The sequence below is a fragment of the Schistocerca serialis genome, chromosome 6 (genome assembly GCF_023864345.2).
Source record: "Schistocerca serialis cubense isolate TAMUIC-IGC-003099 chromosome 6, iqSchSeri2.2, whole genome shotgun sequence".
Classification (NCBI taxonomy): domain Eukaryota; kingdom Metazoa; phylum Arthropoda; class Insecta; order Orthoptera; family Acrididae; genus Schistocerca; species Schistocerca serialis.
The window spans coordinates 609899672-609920078 of record NC_064643.1 but is presented as its reverse complement, the minus strand read 5'-3'; the positions used below and the strand labels follow the sequence as shown (position 1 = coordinate 609920078).

At 42.6% G+C, this 20407-nt stretch overlaps 1 protein-coding gene and 1 pseudogene across 1 annotated transcript in view; one reads left to right on the top strand and one right to left on the bottom strand.

The window, feature by feature from the left end:
- The window catches only part of LOC126485002 (carbohydrate sulfotransferase 11-like), a 367761-nt gene that overhangs the window by 54041 nt on the left and 293313 nt on the right, over positions 1 to 20407 (top strand). The window lies entirely within an intron of this gene.
- Positions 12368 to 12485, bottom strand: LOC126485673 (5S ribosomal RNA; annotated as a pseudogene).

Sequence of the window (20407 nt, the reverse complement as noted above, 5' to 3'; positions counted from 1 at the left end):
GATTCCCTCCCCATCTTCTGCCCCACCCCCACCCGAAACACACACACACACACACACAACAAAACACACACACACACACACACACTTCACTTCCCTAACAGCCGGCACTGGAAGCTCAGATGAGCACCTGGTATCATTTCTAAAAAAATGGTTCAAATGGTTCTGAGCACTATGGGACTTAACATCTGAGGTCATCAATCCCCTAGAACTTAGAACTACTTAAACCTAACTATCCTAAGGACATCACATACATCCATGCCCGAGGTAGGATTCGAACCTGCGACCGTAGCGGTCGCGCGGTATATCATTTCTACGCTACCTTCAATTGTGAGGGGCTGACTCCAATTTTCTCTAGTTAGCTTATCATGACAAAGAAATGCTCTACTGTTTGTAAAAAAGAAGAAGTCTTCTTGACATAGTGATCGCGCGAATGTTGTGGTGATCTCGCAAATTCTCTGTACGGTACACGTTTGTAACTTGACTTTCAGACATGAAGATCGTGCAGTATCTATCATCTGATTGTCCAAAATGTATTAACATAGACCCAAAATTTCCTACAGTACCGTCTGGGAAAACAGGTTGCATCCGGAACGAAACTAAGATCGTCAATACCTGAGGGTCTTTGGGTATTTATTGTCTTCTCCCTCCCCCTCCCCCTCCCCGCCAAGCTCCTTTTTCTTCTTAAAGCACAACCTTGAACATATAACCCATCACAATGTACAGGTCTATGCATAGGCATTACACACGGCATACACATTCTTTGTGAATTAAATTGCGAAGCGCTCTCACCTGGAACTAATGGAGGACTGCAGTGAGATCTGCTACTGAACTTAAGCTCCTCTCAGTATTGGATATGGAGATAGGAACGTGATTTTTTTTGCTATCGATATAGCTATTATGAAGTACGTTCACTGAACAATACATGATGGTAAAGTTCATCTACTCAAGAAATACCGAGGTCACAAGAAATAGATTAATAACTCCACTGTCAATAGAAAAGGTATTCAGATGCTGTTGTTCTTTTAGAGTAAAATCAAGAAAACTACCGACTTCTGCATGGAGAAATGTAAATATATATTTTTTCCAGTCGTCCCCTCCTGAAGGCACGCGAAAGAGGAAAGCAAACACCATATCTGTCAGCTCTCTTCAGATAGTTGAAGTGGGCGTGGACGTGAAACATCGTTGAAAAGAGGGGACCGGGCAATCCACTGCCATGTCGACTTCATGTACTGCGCAGTGTGGCGGACCCAGCCGGAAAAATGTCCGCATGCTGTCTTTAACTTCCCAACAATAAAAGCGAAGTAAACATGAAGCGAGAGGAGGAGCAGGACGCAGGGTTAAGGCAGGATGCAACTGCTGCTATCTTTCCCGGAAGCGAAGAAAGATCAAAATTAATTATATGTATCATTAGAAGAGGGAATTATGAAATGCATTTGGATGAAATTTACCGCTACGGTCGCAGGTTCGAATCCTGCCTCGGGCATGGATGTGTCTGATGTCCTTAGGTTAGTTAGGTTTAAGTAGTTCTAAGTTCTAGGGGACTGACGACCTCAGATGTTAAGTCCCATAGTGCTCAGAGCCAGTTTTTGGGTGAAATTTCGTTCATATGTACCTAAACTAAGTTTTAGTCTACAGTTCTTGACTGCATGAATCGAATAACAAGAGGTAAAATTAGACTCATCCGGTATCAGTGACTTGAAAACTATAAGAAGTCGCTCTGCAGAATAAGCTCTATTCTGTTATTGCTGAGTACAGATAGAAACTGCCCATGACTGTCGATAGGGGAGAAACTAGTTAAAAGTGTGTGCCAGCCGAGAGGCGGAGGCGCGAACCCGGACACCTGCCGTCGCAGGAATTTCCCTTACCAAGCCCTGCTGTCTAGGCAAGACAGCGTATTTCTATCGGTACAGAGGTCCTACAGATGAAAGCAGAATCCAGTTAATCATTTGCTCTTGCCATAGTTAACAACTCTGTTACCTACATATCATGATGTACGTGAAATGAATTCGCAGTTGCGAATGCGAACAACCATCAGCTGTGTAATGGAAATGACGACAATGAAACTTTTTTCGGATGAATCCCGGTTCTGTTTACAGCATCATGATGGGCGCATCCGTGTTTGGCGACATCGCGGTGAACGCACATTGGAAGCGTGTATTCGTCATCGCCATACTGGCGTATCTCCCGGCGTGATGGTATGGGGTGCCATTGGTTACACGTCTCGGTCACCTCTTGTTGGCATTGACAGCTCTTTGAACAGCGGACGTTACATTTCAGATGTGTTACGACCCGTGGCTCTACACTTCATTCGATGCCTGCGAAACCCTACATTTCAGCAGGATAATGCACGACCGCATGTTGCAGGTCCTGTACGGGCCTTTCTGGATACAGAAAATGTTCGACTGCTGCCCTGGCCAGCACATTCTCCAGATCTCTCACCAACTGAAAACGTCTGGTCAATGATGGCCGAGCAACTGGCTCGTCACAATACGCCAGTCACTACTCTTGATGAACTGTGGTATCGTGCTGAAGCTGCATGGGCAGCTGTCCCTGTACACGCCATCCTAGCTCTGTTTGACTCAATGCCTAGGCGTAGCAAGGCCGTTAGGACGGACAGAGGTGGTTGTTCTGGGTACTGATTTCTCAGGATCTATGCACCCAAATTGCGTAAAAATGTAATCACATGTCAGTTCTAGTATAATATATTTGTCCAATGACTACCCGTTTATCATCTGCATTTCTACTTGGTGTAGCAATTTCAATGGCCATTAGTGTAGATCAAATTGAAGTATATGTATCATTAGAAGAGGGAATTCTGAAATGCATTTCGTTGAAATGTCGTTCATATGTACCTAAACTAACTTTTGGTCTGCAATTCTTGACTGTATGAATCGAATAATAAGAGGTAAAATTACGCTCGTCCAGTATCAGTGACTTGAAAACCCCAAGAAATCTCTCTGTCGAATAAGCTCTATTCTGTTATTGTTGAGTAGAAGCTGGCCGTGACTGTTGATCGGGGAGAAACTTTCTGATAAGTTAAAACTGTGTGCCAGCCGAGAGGCGGGGGCTCGAACCCGGACACCTGCCTTCGCAGGAATTTTCCTTACCGAACCCTGCTATCTAGGCACGACAGCGTATTTCTATCGGTACAGAGGTCCTACAGATGAAAGCAGAATCCAGTTAATCATTTGCTCTTGCCATAGTTTACAACGAGGCTCTGTTACCTACATATCATGATCTGCGTGAAATGCATTCGCAGTTGCGAATACGAACAACCATCAGCTGTGTAATGGAAATGACGACAATGAACATTTGTGCCCGATCGGGACTCAAACCCGGATTTCCCGCTTCACGTGAGCGGCCGCATTAATCACTGTGGCTATCTGTGCGCGACTCACGGCCAGACCTAGGTTTTTTACATCTACATTTATACTCCGCAAGCCACTCAACGGCGTGTGGCGGAGGGCACTTTACGCGCCACGGTCATTACCTCCCTTTTCTGTTCCAGTCGCGTATGGTTCGCAGAAAGAACGACTGTCTGAAAGCCTCCGTGCGCGCTCGAATCTCTCTAATTTTACATTCGTGATCTCCTCGGGAGGTATAAGTAGGGGCAAGCAATATATTCGATACCTCATCCAGAAACGCACCCTCTCGAAACCTGGACAGCAAGCTACACCGCGATGCAGAGCGCCTCTCTTGCAGAGTCTGCCACTTGAGTTTGCTAAACATCTCCGTAACGCTATCACGGTCACCAAATAACCCTGTGACGAAACGCGCCGCTCTTCTTTGGATCTTCTCTATCTCCTCCGTCAACCCGATCTGGTACGGATCACACACTGATGAGCAATACTCGAGTATAGGTCGAACGAGTGTTTTGTAAGCCACCTCCTTTGTTGATGGACTACATTTTCTAAGGACTCTCCCAATGAATCTCAACCTGGTACCCGCCATACCAACAATTAATTTTATATGATAATTCCACTTCAAATCGTTCCGCACGCATACTCCCAGATATTTTACGGAAGTAACTGCTACCAGTGTTTGTTCCGCTATCATATAATCATACAATAAAGGATCCTTCTTTCTATGTATTCGCAATACATTACATTTGTCTATGTTAAGGGTCAGTTGCCACTCCCTGCACCAAGTGCCTATCCGCTGCAGATCTTCCTGCATTTCGCTACAATTTTCTAATGGTGCAACTTCTCTGTATACTACAGCATCATCCGCAAAAAGCCGCATGGAACTTCCGACACTATCTTCTAGGTCATTTATATATATTGTGAAAAGCAATGGTCATATAACACTCCCCTGTGGCACGCCAGAAGTTACTTTAACGTCTGTAGACGTCTCTCCATTGAGAACAACATGCTGTGTTCTGTTTGCTAAAAACTCTTCAATCTAGCCACACAGCTGGTCTAATATTCCGTAGGCTCCTACTTTGTTTATCAGCCGACAGTGCGGAACTGTATCGAACGCCTTCCGGAAGTCAAGGAAAATAGCATCTACCTGGAAGCTTGTATCTAATATTTTCTGGGTCGCATGAACAAATAAAGCGAGTTGGGTGTCACACGATCGCTGTTTCCGGAATCCATGTTGATTCCTACAGAGTAGATTCTGGGTTTCCAAAAACAGCATGATACGCGAGCAAAAAACATGTTCTAAAATTCTACAACAGATCGACGTCAGAGATATAGGTCTATAGTTTTGCGCATCTGCTCGACGTCCCTTCTTGAAGACTGGGACTACCTGTGCTCTTTTCCAATCATTTGGAACCTTCCGTTCCTCTAGAGTCTTGCGGTACACGCCTGTTAGAAGGGGGGCAAGTTCTTTCGCGTATTCTGTGTAGAATCGAATTGGTATCCCGTCAGGTCCAGTGAACTTTCCTCTGTTGAGTGATTCCGGTTGCTTTTCTATTCCTTGGACACTTATTTCGATGTCAGCCATTTTTTCGTTTGTGCGATGATTTGGAGAAGGAACAGCAGTGCGGTCTTCCTCTGTGAAACAGCTTTGGAAAAAGGTGTTTAGTATTTCAGTTTTACGCGTGTTATCCTCTGTTTCAATGCCATCATCATCCCGGAGTGTCTGGATATGCTGTTTCGAGCCACTTACTGATTTAACGTAAGACCAGAACTTCCTAGGATTTTCTGTCAAGTCGGTACATAGAATTTTACTTTCGAATTCACTGAACGCTTCACGCCTAGCCCTCCTTACGCTAACTTTGACATGTCGTCGTTCTTGCGTCACAACCTGTACTCGTACAGATATTATGTAATTTCTGTACAGGGGAGAACATTTTAACTGGTAGTTGCTGCCTGTTAGCGGCGGAAAAATACGATATCGCAGTACCTGTGTTGTTAAGAAGGAAGGATGATGCAGTGTCTCTTGCGACATACATGCATGTCCGTAGGAGCACTGCATCCTCGTCCTTAACAGCACAGGCGCTACAAAATCAAAGTGCGATGTCCTCGGGTGCTGTTTATGGATGCCGCCACACTTCGCTTCTCATTTTCCACATCCAGTCTCCCCTCAGAAAGCCTCTGGCCGTAATAGCGTTTTAGAACCCTTCCGTCTACGTTCTTGGTGGAGTCATTGTTCTGTTTCTGTTGCATCGACTATCGTCTTGCTGGCTCTCATAATCCCTCTTACTGTATTAATCTTCATATGGTCCATCCTCAAAACGCCATGACGTATTTCCGAAAAGTATATTTTCTGTGCCAGTTGACAACGCTGCCCTTTCTCTCTCTCTCTCTCTCTCTCTCTGTCTCTCTCTCTCTCTCTCTCTCTCTCTCTAAACCTCTACCTCTTACTCATATCCCATGTCTCTGCACCAGTAATCGTTTTATAGACGATGCCCTTCGTCCGTTTTGTTATACTCCCAATCGAGAGAACAAAACATGGTTCAAATGGCTCTGAGCACTATGGGACTTAACTTCTGAGGTCATCAGTCCCCTAGAACTTAGAACTACTTAAACCTAACTAACCTAAGGACATCACACACATCCATGCCCGAGGCAGGATTCGAACCTGCGGTTCCAGACTGTAGCGCCTAGAACCGCTCGGCCAACCCGGCCGGCGTTCCAGAGAACAGAACCGAGTTCTTTTATTACTCTTTTCGCCTGTTAGTTTTGTTAATTGTCATCTGTACTACTTATATTGGTTGACAGCGATACTCCCGAATATCTGAAAACGTCATGGCCTCTCGTTTTCGACAGTTCGGTGTCTAGATCTTCCACGTTACTTTCTCCTAGTGCTGTACATTCATTGTCAGTCAGCGGTAGGTAGCGCTGAAGCTGGAAACATGAACACCGTTAGACTCGGTAGGGGCGCTCAGGATTATTATCCTCCGAATTGCGGAAAAAGAAGAAGTAGAAGGAGTGTGAAGTATTCGAGATTTGTACAAAATTTTTTTATTAAATTGCGGCTTAACACCCCGTGCGCAACGTAGTGATTGCAGATGAAGCTTGAATTTTAGAATGGCGATGGAAACAATCAGCCACGTCAATTTCGAAGGAACCATCTCAAAATTTATTGCAAGCGATTGAGGGGTTCTATGACAAATCTGGACGCTCGGGCAGAGAAGTGCGTCGGCGTTTCAAATGAGAGGACGGTGGTGTCTAAAGGGCATTTCTGGGCAAACTTTAACGATATACTCCTTAAGATTTTACCTAGTGACATAGGATTTTCGCACCGTCCAGATAGCAGCATAGAGGTAGTTTTACGTTAGAATGGGCTAGCACCAGACAGACATTTTTCGAAGATTTTATGACGGACAGTAGTATCGTTGGTGCTAAGAATTAGACTGTAAGTAAATATCATTGTTGGTAGGTGATGGCAGCAGCTTTCAGTTTGCAACCTCGGGAACGGTGGACGCACCGGCTTCTGAAGTTTTGCGTTTTATGGTTTGAGTTGACAATGCACGTGTGCAGCTTGCTTTTAAGTTGGGACGACTCCTTATGGGGTAAAAATGTTTTATGGTAGGTTGTAACGCACGAAGTCTGTAATCCTTATGTCCGTCGGTATAAGGAGAATTGTTTTATTTGTTTTTTCCTTCAAAATGTGATAATGTTATCCCGAAGCATGTAGCGACAATAATCACACAAGTGATAACTGGGCAGAATAGCCTCAATATTGCTTTAATAACAGTTGTAGGACGGCTTCACATCAATTAACACGGACGGGGCATTGAAACCCAGTCCTCGAAGTCGAGTAGACTGTCTGAAGAACTGCGCCACGTCACTCAGTTTTGTAAGATCAGATTCCGTAAAGGTACAAGCAAAATATTTCAACAACTTCAGAAAAGATAAAGAATACATTAATTGTTTTGATGATATAAGTTCGCCGTTTCTTTTCTCTCGTATCTATCGCCTTAACCACTATGCTGTGGAAGGCTGAAGCTTCGTATTCGATCTACATAGTCATTCTGTGAATTCACGTAAGCGAATGAAACTTTTGCCAGAAATGTGAGTCTTAAATAAGGATTCAGGCTCCCGAACTGATGAGACAGTGTATCACACGCAACTAGCGATGTGCCCTATGACAGTTGAGACCATCCAGTCTGTCCCTTAAGGCTGGAAGTGGACACGTGGCGTGGGGGAGACGGCATCCGACACCAGTTCACGCATCCAGTTCGTGGTCACGGGACTGCCCTGTTCCAGTGCGCACCAGTTTGAAACCAAAGGGCCGCCTGCAGATCTCCTCTACTTTTCATACCGTTGTCAGAATCGAGAAAAGTGCAACGAGCGGATCTTTTCACGATTGCTCTATTAACATAACGATAACCCTTCAAAGAACAATCAAACAATGTAACCGCAAAATCTTTAGTCGGCTTTATAGTGTAGTTTAAGCACTAGAATTCACTAAAAATGTGTTAATTCCCGTGCTATTACCGACGGAGGCGGCACAGCACCTGCGGCACTAGACTGACATTCGGGAGAAGCCGAGCTCGAATTCTCGTCGCACCACTTAACGACTGGATATTCCGTTATCCATCTAAACCACTTCAGGCGAATGCAGGGCTGATTCCCTTGAAAATTTTACATCTAGTCCCCTCACCCATACTAGTCTTAGTGAACTACGTAGCGTTTTCTCCAGATTTTACGTCGGGGAAACGTTAAACTATAGCCTATCATCTTTATGTTATCGTTCCATTGCTCTATTTTTTTCTTCAAAAGAGCTACAGCCAAACGTTTTGGTTTTTACTGCCTTTAAGTTGAAACTTAAATCTGGTATTATTAGTCAAGTACATTTTGTTACGGTCATCCAAAGAAATAAGCACACGAAATTTATATTAAGTCGTTATGATCTGTATTGTCTCTATTACTATTACGACATAACTAGAGACTATACAATTTGAGATTATGCAGGCAGCAGGGGTAAAATACAGGAAGGGAGTAGTTATCTGTAGTTCGTACAGAAACGAGACTGCGATTATGAGAGTCAATGGACATGCGAGGGAAGCAGTGGTTGGCAACGGAGTGATCAGGATTGTAGCTTATCCCACATGTTACTCAATTTGTGCATTGAGCGAGTTGTGGAGGAAATCAAGAAGTCCTTTAGTAAGGAAATTAAAGTTAAAGAAGAAAAAATAGGAACTTAGAGGTTTGCCGATGACATTGTAAGTGTCAGAGACGAGAATGAGGTTGGAAAGGCAACTGAGAGGAATAAACAGTGTCTTAAAAGCAGATAAGATGAATACGAACAAAAGTAAAACAGTGGCATTGGAATGCAGTCGAATTTAATCAGGATACGGTGACAGAATTAGGTTAGGAAATGACACAGTAAGAGCAACAGATGAATTTTGCTATTTGAGTAACAAAATAATCGACGGTGGTCGAAGTAGAGAGTATGTATAATGGAGACTGGGAATAACAAGAAAATATTCTTCAAAAAGAAGAATCTATTAACGTCCAATATAAGGTTAATTGTTACGAAATGTTTTCTAAAGGTATTTGTCAGGAGTGTAGAGTGTAGACTTTTACGGAAACGATACGTGGACGATGAGCAGTTCGGACAAGCTGAAAATGCTATAGAAGAATGCTGAAGATTAGGGGGTAGATCTAATAACTAATGAGTAGGTAGAGAATCGAATCCGTAAAGAATCAAATTTATGGCACAATTTGGCCGACAGAAGGAATCAGTTGATAAGACACATTCTCGGGCAATGAGAAATCGTCAGCCATTTGAACCATTAATGATTTGATTGTACACATTACGTACCTAATGTAGTGCTGTAATAGAGATGTGGATTTTGTTTATAATTTCCGACTCATGTAAACAAAGGTACCACTCCCCCACCCCTCCGCCCCCAAACCCCTACCCGCGCATCTCATTTGTTGTTACTTTAGCATACAATGCGCAGCGTATCGGTGTAGTCGTGCTTCAGAGTAACTTAGTAACTGTATTGTTGGGGGGTTGGGGGTTGTTTTGGGGAAGGAGACCAGACAGCGAGGTCATCGGTCTCATCGGATTAGAGAAGGACGGGGAAGGAAGTCGGCCGTGCCCTTTGAAAGGAACCATCCCGGCATTTGCCTGGACCGATTTAGGGAAATCACGGAAAACCTAAATGAGGATGGCCGGACGCGGGATTGAACCGTCGTCCTCCCCAGTGCGAGTCCAGTGTTTAACCACTGCGCCACCTCGCTCGGTAACTGTATTGTAGTAGTACACATTGTGTATGCAGTTTTTGTTGGGTAAAAGTGTATGATGTACACAAATGACGATAACGTAGAAATGCCGCTGATCTACGGAGAAAGATCGTTGGTAAGAAACAATTTAGTAACTTGCATTTTTATGATTATTATGTTATTACTTCTATCTTGCATTCTATTGCACACGCCTGTACTGTAATTCGCTGCAGGCGGGCGAAATTCAGTTCAGACACAACTACTGTACAGCAGATGATTCCCTGGCAGATCACCGCCTTCTCGCTGGATGTTTGCTCGTCTCATTTCTCGTCTACGTGAAACGGGAAGTTTAAATGTAAGATCTCGAAATCGTTGTAGAACACGAACAAACGAAGCTGCTAAGATTGTTGTGCTCGTTGCCATAGCCGTGAATCCCCAAGTCAGCAAACGACGAATTCAACATGAAGTTGGTGTCTCGAAAACATGTGCACATCGCATTCTGCAACGTCATAAAACCCATCCTTACAATGGTCATTTACACGAAGACCTTCATGGAAATGACTTCAGCAGTAGGGTCCGATTTTGTCAATGGGTTCAGCAACAGCTTCTGACTAATCCTAATATCTTTCCAGATGTTCTTTTTAGCGACGAGGCATCATTCTACAACAGAGGAATTGTCAATATGAGAAATAAGCGTTATTGGTCAATCAACGTCCATGGGACGTTAATGTTTAGTGCGGAATTAATGTAGAACCATTATCGAACCTTTCTATGTAAATGGCAACCAAAATGACAGACAATGTAGCCGATTTTTAATGCACACTGTTCCTGTTCTCTTGGACGCAATACCTCTGAACCAGGTGATGGTCATGTGGTATCAGCATGATGGATGCCCTGCATATAAAGCCTTATGAGCACAACGAATTCTGAAACGACTATCCCTGGTAGATGGATTGGACGTGATAAACCAGTTAGTTAGTTTGCCCGATCTCCGGGCCTTACACCGATGGATTTTTTTCTGTGGGGAGCAGTCAAAGATGCTGTCTACCAAAATGTTCCAATGACACCAGAGGACGTGCAGCGACGCGTTATTGATGCCTCTACAACCGTCACAGAAGAAGCAGTAGCACGATGTAGGGTGTCTTTCACCCATAGCATGACCCTATGTATTTGCAATTCGAGTGTTAGCTGACATAGGGGACATAAAAATGAAAAAGCTTGCATACTTTGCCTACTTTCATTCCATAATGTCATATGATATAATATTTTGAGGTAACTCTTCAAGTCAAACAAAAGCTTTCAGAGTTCAAAAGCGTGTAATACGTATTATTTGTGGAGTAAACTCACGGACGTCCTGTAGAAGCCTCTTCAAAGAACTGGGTGTACTAACTACTGCCTCTCAGTATATTTACTCCTTAACGAAATTTGTCCTAAATAATATATCTCTTTTTCCAACAAACAGCTCAGTTCATACATACAATACCAGGAACAAAAATGATCTGCACAAGGACTTAAAAGCACTTTCTTTAGTTCAAAAAGGGGTCCACTACTCAGGAACACTCATCTTCAATAATTTGTCAGCAAACATAAAAAATTTAGTTACAAATCAAATAAAGATCAGTTTAAAAGGAGCCTGAAAGATGTACTAGTGGCCAACTCCTTCTACTCCATTGACGAATTTTTTAATAATTTTTTAATAGAAACGATGTATTGTATATATTCATATTATTAGTATTGTTATTTCAGATATATATATATATATATATATATATATATATATATATATATATATATATATATATGTGTGTGTGTGTGTGTGTGTGTGTGTGTGTGTGTGTGTGTGTGTGTGTGTGTGTGTGTGTTCCACATCCACGAGGATCTCCTCAGCACGGATCTATGGAACGAAAAACTAATCTAATCTAATCAATGCCAGTGGTCACCATTTTGAGGACGTGATGTAAACGCTCTGTTTGTCATGTGGTGGTCGTATCACAGTAAAAGTGACAACAGAGGGCCATCTTACTTCTGCGTTGTCATAAGTACTGTTATCCGGTATTGTACAATAAAAAGATCTGTACAGTGCAGTACTGTGCAGCCGGCCGGTGTGGCCGTGCGGTTCTAGGCGCTTCAGTCTGGAACCTCGTGACCGCTACGGTCGCAGGTTCGAATTCTGCCTCGGGCATGGATGTGTGTGATGTCCTTAGGTTAGTTAGGTTTAAGTAGTTCTAAGTTCTAGGGGACTGATGACCACAGATGTTAAATCCCATAGTGCTCAGAGCCATTTGAACCATTTTTTAGTACTGCGCATTCAATGTTTACTGGTAATTTTCCTAAAATGTTCAAACGTGCCATGAAGATTTCAAATGATTTAGTTAATGCAATGCACTGAAGTGATATTTAATTTAGAGAAGTTATGTATTATTTACCATTTCAATTGCTAGTAGTTTTGTGGATAAAATTGTACAATGTGATACATTTCTGAATAGCTCATGCAGAGGATGTGTATATTATTGAATAAAACGTACATTACTCTCTCCTGCCGAACAGGCCATGAAGGCCCAAAGGTACCGACCGGCTGCCGTGTCATTCTCAGACCACAGGCGTCACTGGATGCAGATATGGAGAGACATGTGGTCAGCACACTGCTCTCCCGGCCGTATGTCAGTTTCCGAGACCGGAACCGCTACTTCTCAATCAAGTAGCTTCTTAGTTTGCCTCACAAGGTTTGAGTGCACCCCGCTTGCCAACAGCGCTCGGCAGACCGGATGGTCACCCATCCAAGTGCTAGCCCAGCTCGACAGGGCTTAACTTCGGTGATCTGACGGGAACCGGTGTTACCACTGCGGCAAGGCCGTTGTCATAATGTACATGGTTCCATTTAAAAAATATAGTCTCTACGGCGTAACTCCTGCATCTGTGAGGATACATAAAACGTATACCCTCAGCAAGAACTACCCAATGATGTTGAAAAACACCAACTGAAACAATTTTTCATTTAACGCATCAGAAAAAAGATATCTCGCGTGAGAAAGATAAATGGGACACCCTGTATATTGTCGAATAAGTGGTTGGCTCGAACAAGCTCTGACTCACAGATCATAAATCGTCATATTGGACAATATCAAACAGAAACGGAAGTAACGCCTTGCGTGACGCTAGTAACCGTAACAGCACCGCTAATGTTCTCAATATACATACACGATTTATAAGTTAGAATCAAATACACTATAAGACCGTTAGCTGACCATGCTGTTGTCTGGAAGGACGAATCATCGTTGGATGATTTTAAGGATATCCAGGATGACTTATGTAGTATTTCTGTTTTGTGTACTATTACGCCCATAACAAAGAGGCAGGACCTGGTTACAAGAATAGTTGTAAGCTATTGGAGCCTATCACATCGTTTACGTGCTTAGTGGTAATGCCGCAAAGTGCTATAAAACGGAAAGAAGCACGTGAAATCAGTGATAGCGGAGGCAAATGCAAGGGTGAAATGTGTTAAATAATTCGGGGGAGATGCAATGCGTCTAATCTATGTACTGTTCGCGCAAATCAAGTTGACGCTAGGAGTGATACGGAAGATATTAGATCGCGGCAACATAATAGTAGCACAGAGTGCAGTCTCCTTTTATATCATATGTAAACTCATAACAAGTGCAAATAATGCTGTACTAAGGTGCGATCTGTCGGCGCTGAGTAGTGCATTTCTCGCTCTTGTCTAACGTGCGCCTGAACAGTTGAATGCGAAAGGTGCAGCTGCAAGTGCCAGAGATGACATACTTTTGCAGACACTCCTCGGTGCAGCAATGTCGCTGACTTCTTCATTATTCTTAGTTTTTGTAACTGCCAAATGTGATAAGACTTAGAAGAAGCGATTCTGGCTTCATCCGTACATGAACGTAGACGACATGTTCTACACTGGAGTATTTCTTGTTAATTGTCGTGCGTCATCTTAAGCAATAGGACAAATTTCATGTTTGATACTAAATGGAAATGAAATTATGATATCAAATATATGGAGAGTGACTGCTATGATATAGACTGGGGTTGCATGCAATTTGGTTGCATGAGAGAACTTGCTATTTCTATACGGTCATAAAAATCATCTGGTCGTCACGGACAATTTATCTAGTACGTCGCATTCACTCCGCTCCATGAGCTCCGAATTTGTGTGTGACAATTCACCATTGAACCCATATGAGCTCGTCATCTATCTGCACAGCGTAGAAACTATTTCCGTGTGCTTCGTGCTAAAGAATTACAGGGAGCGCAAGAGCTTCCTGAGAGCAACGTAAGAGGTGTCTGAACTTCATCAAGAAAGTAAAAACTGTGTGAAAGGTGTGAGTTATCGAGAGTTATAGCTGTATAGATTGATGACGCATTTAAATAATTCTTTCGCTCAGAATTAAAGATTGATAATTGCATCTTTATATCAGTTCAGAATCTTATCTGTGGGTTCATGACAATCACTGCTATCATTTAAAAGTCAAGTGCGTAGTCAAGAGCTACTTTAAAAGCCAACTCTGTTAAGTGGCAGTACCAGTGAGGGAACTGTTGATTCAAGAGTTGAAATATCCAGCTGCTTTGAACTTTACAATTTTCGCAGCATTAAATGGTGTAGTCTGTGGGAGTGTGTGCTGCGTAGTTCGAACTCATTAGATTACACCACTTGCTATCCAAACTACTTAGTCTTATACATTATATGGGTAATTTCCAAGAATGATTGCCTACTGAAGCCACGGTGTCCAAACGATACATATCGTACATGCGATCTAAATCGATCATCCGATTCTGGTGGCGTTCGTGATGAGTATGTTCACGGTGGTCACTACAGGAACGACAGAAGAAGAGCGTAATAAAAATACTTGTAATTACAAAGGAGACGACTTACCTTACTCGAAGTCGGTGTTGTTGTCATGTGAAAGTTCATGTAATATGTACGCTACGGGAACAATACGAAGTTTTTACACACTTCGCAGCACCACAGTCTACACAGACCTTCCTTTCCTCTTCCAGTAGTACTCCATATTTGAGACAAAAAGTGAAACAATTTTCTACGCTGGATGAGCATGGTATCAGATTTTTCCATGTGAGACAATCCGCCAAAGAAACGTCAAGAACACCAGATATCCCACTCACTATCGACATAAATTGTCTGGGTTTCCCTAGCGACTCGCAAATAATTCGCAGAGGTATGTAACTTAGAGCAAGTAATGGAGCGACGGAAAACAGATAAAAATGATGATCTCAAAATTTTAAACATGGCTGAAGCAGCAACTGTTGAAAATCTTCACGGTAAATGATAACAGCCAAACAGTTCGGCTGTTATCATTTACCGTGAAAAAAAATATGACGATCACAAATAATTTATCATAACGCCCGGCACCAGAGTCGCATGATCGATTTAGGATCGCACGTTCGATGTGTATCGTTTGGACCCCGCGACTTCGATAGGCAATCATTCTTGGATATTACCCATTATATGTACTTTGTTATAGAGACACATGGTTCAGTTGCAAATAACAAACCAACAAATAAACAGACGCATACATCCACACTTATTGCGGTCTCCTGTGCATACAGGTTCACTCAAATTATCCAACCAGATTTCGCGAGAACTTCGTCCTCTTTCTTCCAGGGGCACCGCTCTGTCACTACTCTAGTGACGCGTCCCTCAATTCGCTCGGCATCTGTTGTCCCGCCTACTTGGTAAGGACCCCAAACACTGGAACAATGCTCTAGAATTGGACGCACTAGTGAGTTATCTTACAGATGCACCACTCTTCCCCAGACCCTTTCTAGCAAATTTGTTTCTCGTATCCTTACGTAACACTGATTTTACGCGATAGCGTCATTTCATATCGCTTCTAAGAATTACCGCTAAAAAATTAGCCATCATTCACTACATGAAGTGTGAATTTTTTCCAAGTCTTTCTGGAATTCATTACGATCATCCTATGACTATGCTTGCACGTACACTACAACAGGGTCACCGAACGATCCTGCAATACTGCTGGTCCTGTCTGATAAATCGTTTACGCACGGCGTGTTAATATATGAAAGCCTGCGATGACTTAAAAAGAAGTAAAAAAAATCAAATGTATATTTGGTCAATATTTCTAATTTTCTTAGTTACAAACACTTTTTATTGTTACATATTTGCTTCGTTACTGTCTTTTTTTCAATTTTCAGTTTGATTCCACGGGTATTTTTTCTTTTCAAATGTTGTCTGCTGATGACTAAATGAAATGCTAAACATGTCTACCATTAGTTCTACAACAAGCATCTAAATGCCGCATTATTGATTATCTTACCCCCTTCCATATTCCAGGTGTTCGCCGTATCTGTTGAAATCCTCCTTGAATACGCTGACGAAGAGTGTCAACATTCGTAAGAGGTCTTGATCACGCTATGTCTCTTAAATGCCCCAAAAAATAAAAATCCAATGGAATTATATCAGGAGATCGAGCAGTCCAAGAAGTTGCTGCCCCACAATCTTTACATTTATTTGGGAATCGCTGATTTAAATTTGTTCTTGCCTGCAGAGCAAAATAAGGTGGTACCTCATCATGCGTGAAACACATGTTCTGGTGTAACTGCATGTCCTCCAGCAAAACATTTAAATGTTCCATTAAAAATTCACTGTGTGATGCTCCAATCAATGTTCCATGGAAAATTAGTCCAGTTAACCTGTCTCCAATTATGCCAGGCCATACCTTAATACTAACTTGCTCTTGATGTCTTGTTTCCAAAATTGCAAAAGGATCCTCATCCACCCATACATAAGTGTTATGGAAGTGCTACACTCCATTCCTGGTAAACTTTTGGTTTTGGTTCTCAGAAAGTGTTGTTTCCGCAATGTCACATGCCGCACATTCTCAGTTTCTGCTATTTCTCTGGTACTGCTACCATTATTATCCTCAATATGATGAAGTACTCGATCTTCTAAATCAGGTGTTCTAACACTATTTTGATCTTACACTGTGAAATGACCTTTTCTCAAATGAACTTTTCTCCACAATATGTTCAGGTATTGTTTGAAAGATCTTATTGCTCTGTAAATGTCTGTTTGGCAATCTTTCTGCATTGAAGCGTCTAAGTTCAGACGCATTGCAAATTTGCGTGTCCATACGTCAGGTGCATGTCCGCCATGTGCTGATTAGAATCCATTTTAGCCAGAAATGTACAGTACACACTAGTCAAATAAGGATACGGCCGAGAAGGCATCGCGCCCGTGGCTGGAAGTCTTTCCAGCTGAACTCTATAACGCACGATTGTTCGGTGGCGTCCCTTTCCGTAATAGCCGATTCGACTCCTGATTGGGGAAGAATCATTAGTCCACATTAAACACTAGAGCTATAAGAATTATCGAGTAAGCTCCCCCCACTGATAGTGTTCTCTGTACTGAATGGTTTTCTTTGTTTACTAGAACCATGACACCAAGAATAATATAAGAAGACTTTGACTTAACACCTCTCATAACAACACCTGAAAAGCACCTGGAAACTTCACTACAAAAAGACAGAAACGAAGCATAGATGTGACAATAATAAAGTGTCTATAACTAAGTAAATTTAAAAAAAATTGACAATATGTATATAGAAACTTTTTTGCTTCTTTTTTTGCTGCCCACGCTCCAGACGTTTCCAAGGTATTAGGTAACACCCTGCATGTTGAAAACACTAGAGTTCTTATTATGCTTTCTTGGGGAATTGTGTGTATTAAACCAAGGACCTAGAAACGACGGAGAGGCTTCGTCCCGCCGTAGCTCTCAGTGGTTCACAAACCCCACAACAGGCCACAGCAGTCCACTCATCCCACCACCGCCCAACACCGAACTCCGGGTTATCGGGGTTATTGTGCGGTTCGGCCCCAGTGGACACCCCCTGCCCACCCTCCCCCCTGCCCCACGTCTCATATCAGACAAGTGTAACCCCAAATGTTTGTGTGGAGGAGTAATTATGGTATACGCATTAATGGAGACAGTGTTTGCACAGCAATCGCCGACTTGTGTAACTGAGGTGGAATAAGGGGAACCAGCCCACATTCGTCGAGGTAGACGGAAAACCGCCTTAAAAACCATCCACAGACTGGCCGGCAAACCGGACCTCGACACTAATCCGCTGGGCGGATTCCTGCCAGGGACCGGCACGCCTTCCCGCTCGGGAAGCAGCGCGTTAGATCGCGCGGCTAGCCAGCCGGACTTCTTGGGGCATACCCGATGTCATTTCCGTTTCTGTGGAACATTCGCTCCTCAGTATAACGTAGGTTTGTGTTAGTACAATTATGTACTTGCGAAGATTATATGACTGTATCTTGGTTAACAGAGGATAACATGGTAAGTTTGAACGCCGTTCGCCGGCCGTTGTGGCCGAGCGGTTCTAGGCGCTCCAGTCCGGAACCGCGCTGCTGCTACGGTCGCAGGTTCGAATCCTACATGGATGTGTGTGATGTCCTTAGGTTAGTTAGTTTTAAGTAGTTCTAAGTCTAGGGGACTGATGATCTCAGATTTTAATTCCCATAGTGCTCAGAGCCATTTGAACAATTTTTGAACGCCATTACGAAATCCAAGGAGACGGAATCTATCTGTTCACCCGCACTTTTTTTCTGAATGTTAACTCTTTGAGAGAAGCTTGTATTCTTCCACAAACTCCGTAAAACGTGAGCTTAGAAAATGCTCTCGCAGCAGATAGGCGTCAGTGAAACTGGTCTTTAGTTCTTCTCATTCGTTCATCTACTCTTTTTGTCAACAGCAGTGACTGCACTCTTTTCCTGTCACAAGGGACAATTCACTGCAGAAGATATTCTCGATAAATATGAGCTACGAAAGGAACTAATGCATCAGTTCAGGGCACAGCACACAAGACCTAATCACGACCTTTTCTTGAGTACTGATCCAGCATATTCAGTCCTTATCAAGTATGCTTGAAACCTGTCGTCGAATCCATTGAGTGACGCGCTGCTAGGGTCGTAACACAGCGGTACGGATCATATAAATGTGTGACATAGAAGCTTGGATATTTGAAAGGGAATCATTGGAAAAAAGACGTCATTGGTCGCACGAAAGCATGTCGTTTAGAAACACACTGCGCAAAAAGTTAGTCGTGTCCAGGAGACCTCGAGGTACCGCTACTAGTCTTGATAATGGCCTCGGTCTGGAGACGAAGTTACAAATCTGCTTGTTGAAGGTTAAGTCGAAGGTCATTCACATATATAGGGAATAGGAGTGGACCAAAAACTGAAGCCTGCGGGACTCTCTCCGGTGACTAAAATTTCCTACCCTTCCGACATTGCTCGAATTGTTCAGCATAACACTTTGTGTTCTGTTTGTTAAGTATGATTCAAACGATACGTGCACAAGGTCACCAATTCCATAAAACGTTAGTCATCCGAGAGAGTAATGTGATGTTAACAGTGAAATGCCCTGAAAATATCACAAAAATACCAACTTGCGATATTTTATTATTTAAATCTTGTACTATTTGATGAGTGAGCGTGTAAATAGTATTCTCAGTCGAACATCCCTTCTGGAATTCAAACTGTGATATGCTAAGTAAGTTGTTTTCACATAAGCGTGAGACTACTTTTGAGTACATTTTCGAATCTTTTGCAAAAAGATGTCAGCAAGGAAGGTGATAATTGTTTCAGACTATCTAGTACAGTTAAACAACTGTATATTTTAACCTGTCTGAAAAAAATTCCCTGTGGCAATGATGCTTTGCTTACGTTGCTAAGGACATTACTCATTAAGACGGAAAAACTTTTCAGAATTATGCTTGAAATTCCATCAACACCACATGAGCTCTTATTTCCTAGAATTTTTAGAATTCTAGTAATTTCAGTGAATGATGTTGGTGCTACTTCTAACTGCTTATAGTTTTTAATATGTTCTCTTGCTTCTTGAACTGAACCATTTAATTCTGTTTTTTCTGCTACATTTAGAAAGTAACTGTTAAAGGTTCTTGCAAATTGTGACTTATCAATCATAACATTGTCATTTAGTTTGATTGATGCGTTCAATCAGCAGTTCCAGATCGATGATCCTCAAACCAGGACATACGAATGGTGTTCTGTGAACAAGGCTGTTACGATATTGGAAGCCGGCAGTGTCAACAAACATATTTACCGTGAAGATTTAGAACAAATGGAAGTACAAATAAATTTCGTACTTTACCTTTAATGTGACATGCATGAATAGCTGCAGGTCACGATACGACAACGACCCCCAAAGCATCACAGAGCCGCCACTAGGATGTAGCACACCCCCAAAATAATGCGGCGTAAATACCTTACTAGGCCGTCAGTAGATTCGACATTTTGAATCATTTGAAAAGAAGGCAAAATCGCGACTTGTCGGACCAGATTACACACGTCCTGTCAGTTCCTTTTCAGTTTGTGATTTTTGATCCACTGAACCCGTGCAGCTTTGTGCAGCCATGAGTAGTGGCCATTTGCAACATAGACTGCGGCTGACATTTGCATCCAGTTCCCCTCTGTTATATATTCGCTCGGAAATTGGTTGAGATGGGCCTGCATTCACTGACATACCAATTACTGTAGGGTTTGAAAACGATCGACATTGGTCGGGAGTAACAATCGACTCCTATTTCTGTGAGAATCATTTTACAAGCACTGGTCGTACTCCGATTTACATGGCTACGAACGAGACATCGTTCCTTGTAGAGCAGTTGTACAGTCCGTTTGACACACGTGCAAATCGCGGAACTTTATTCATAATCATGAGCGCATCCTCACGTGATGGTTTCCTTCAGCCGCTCTGT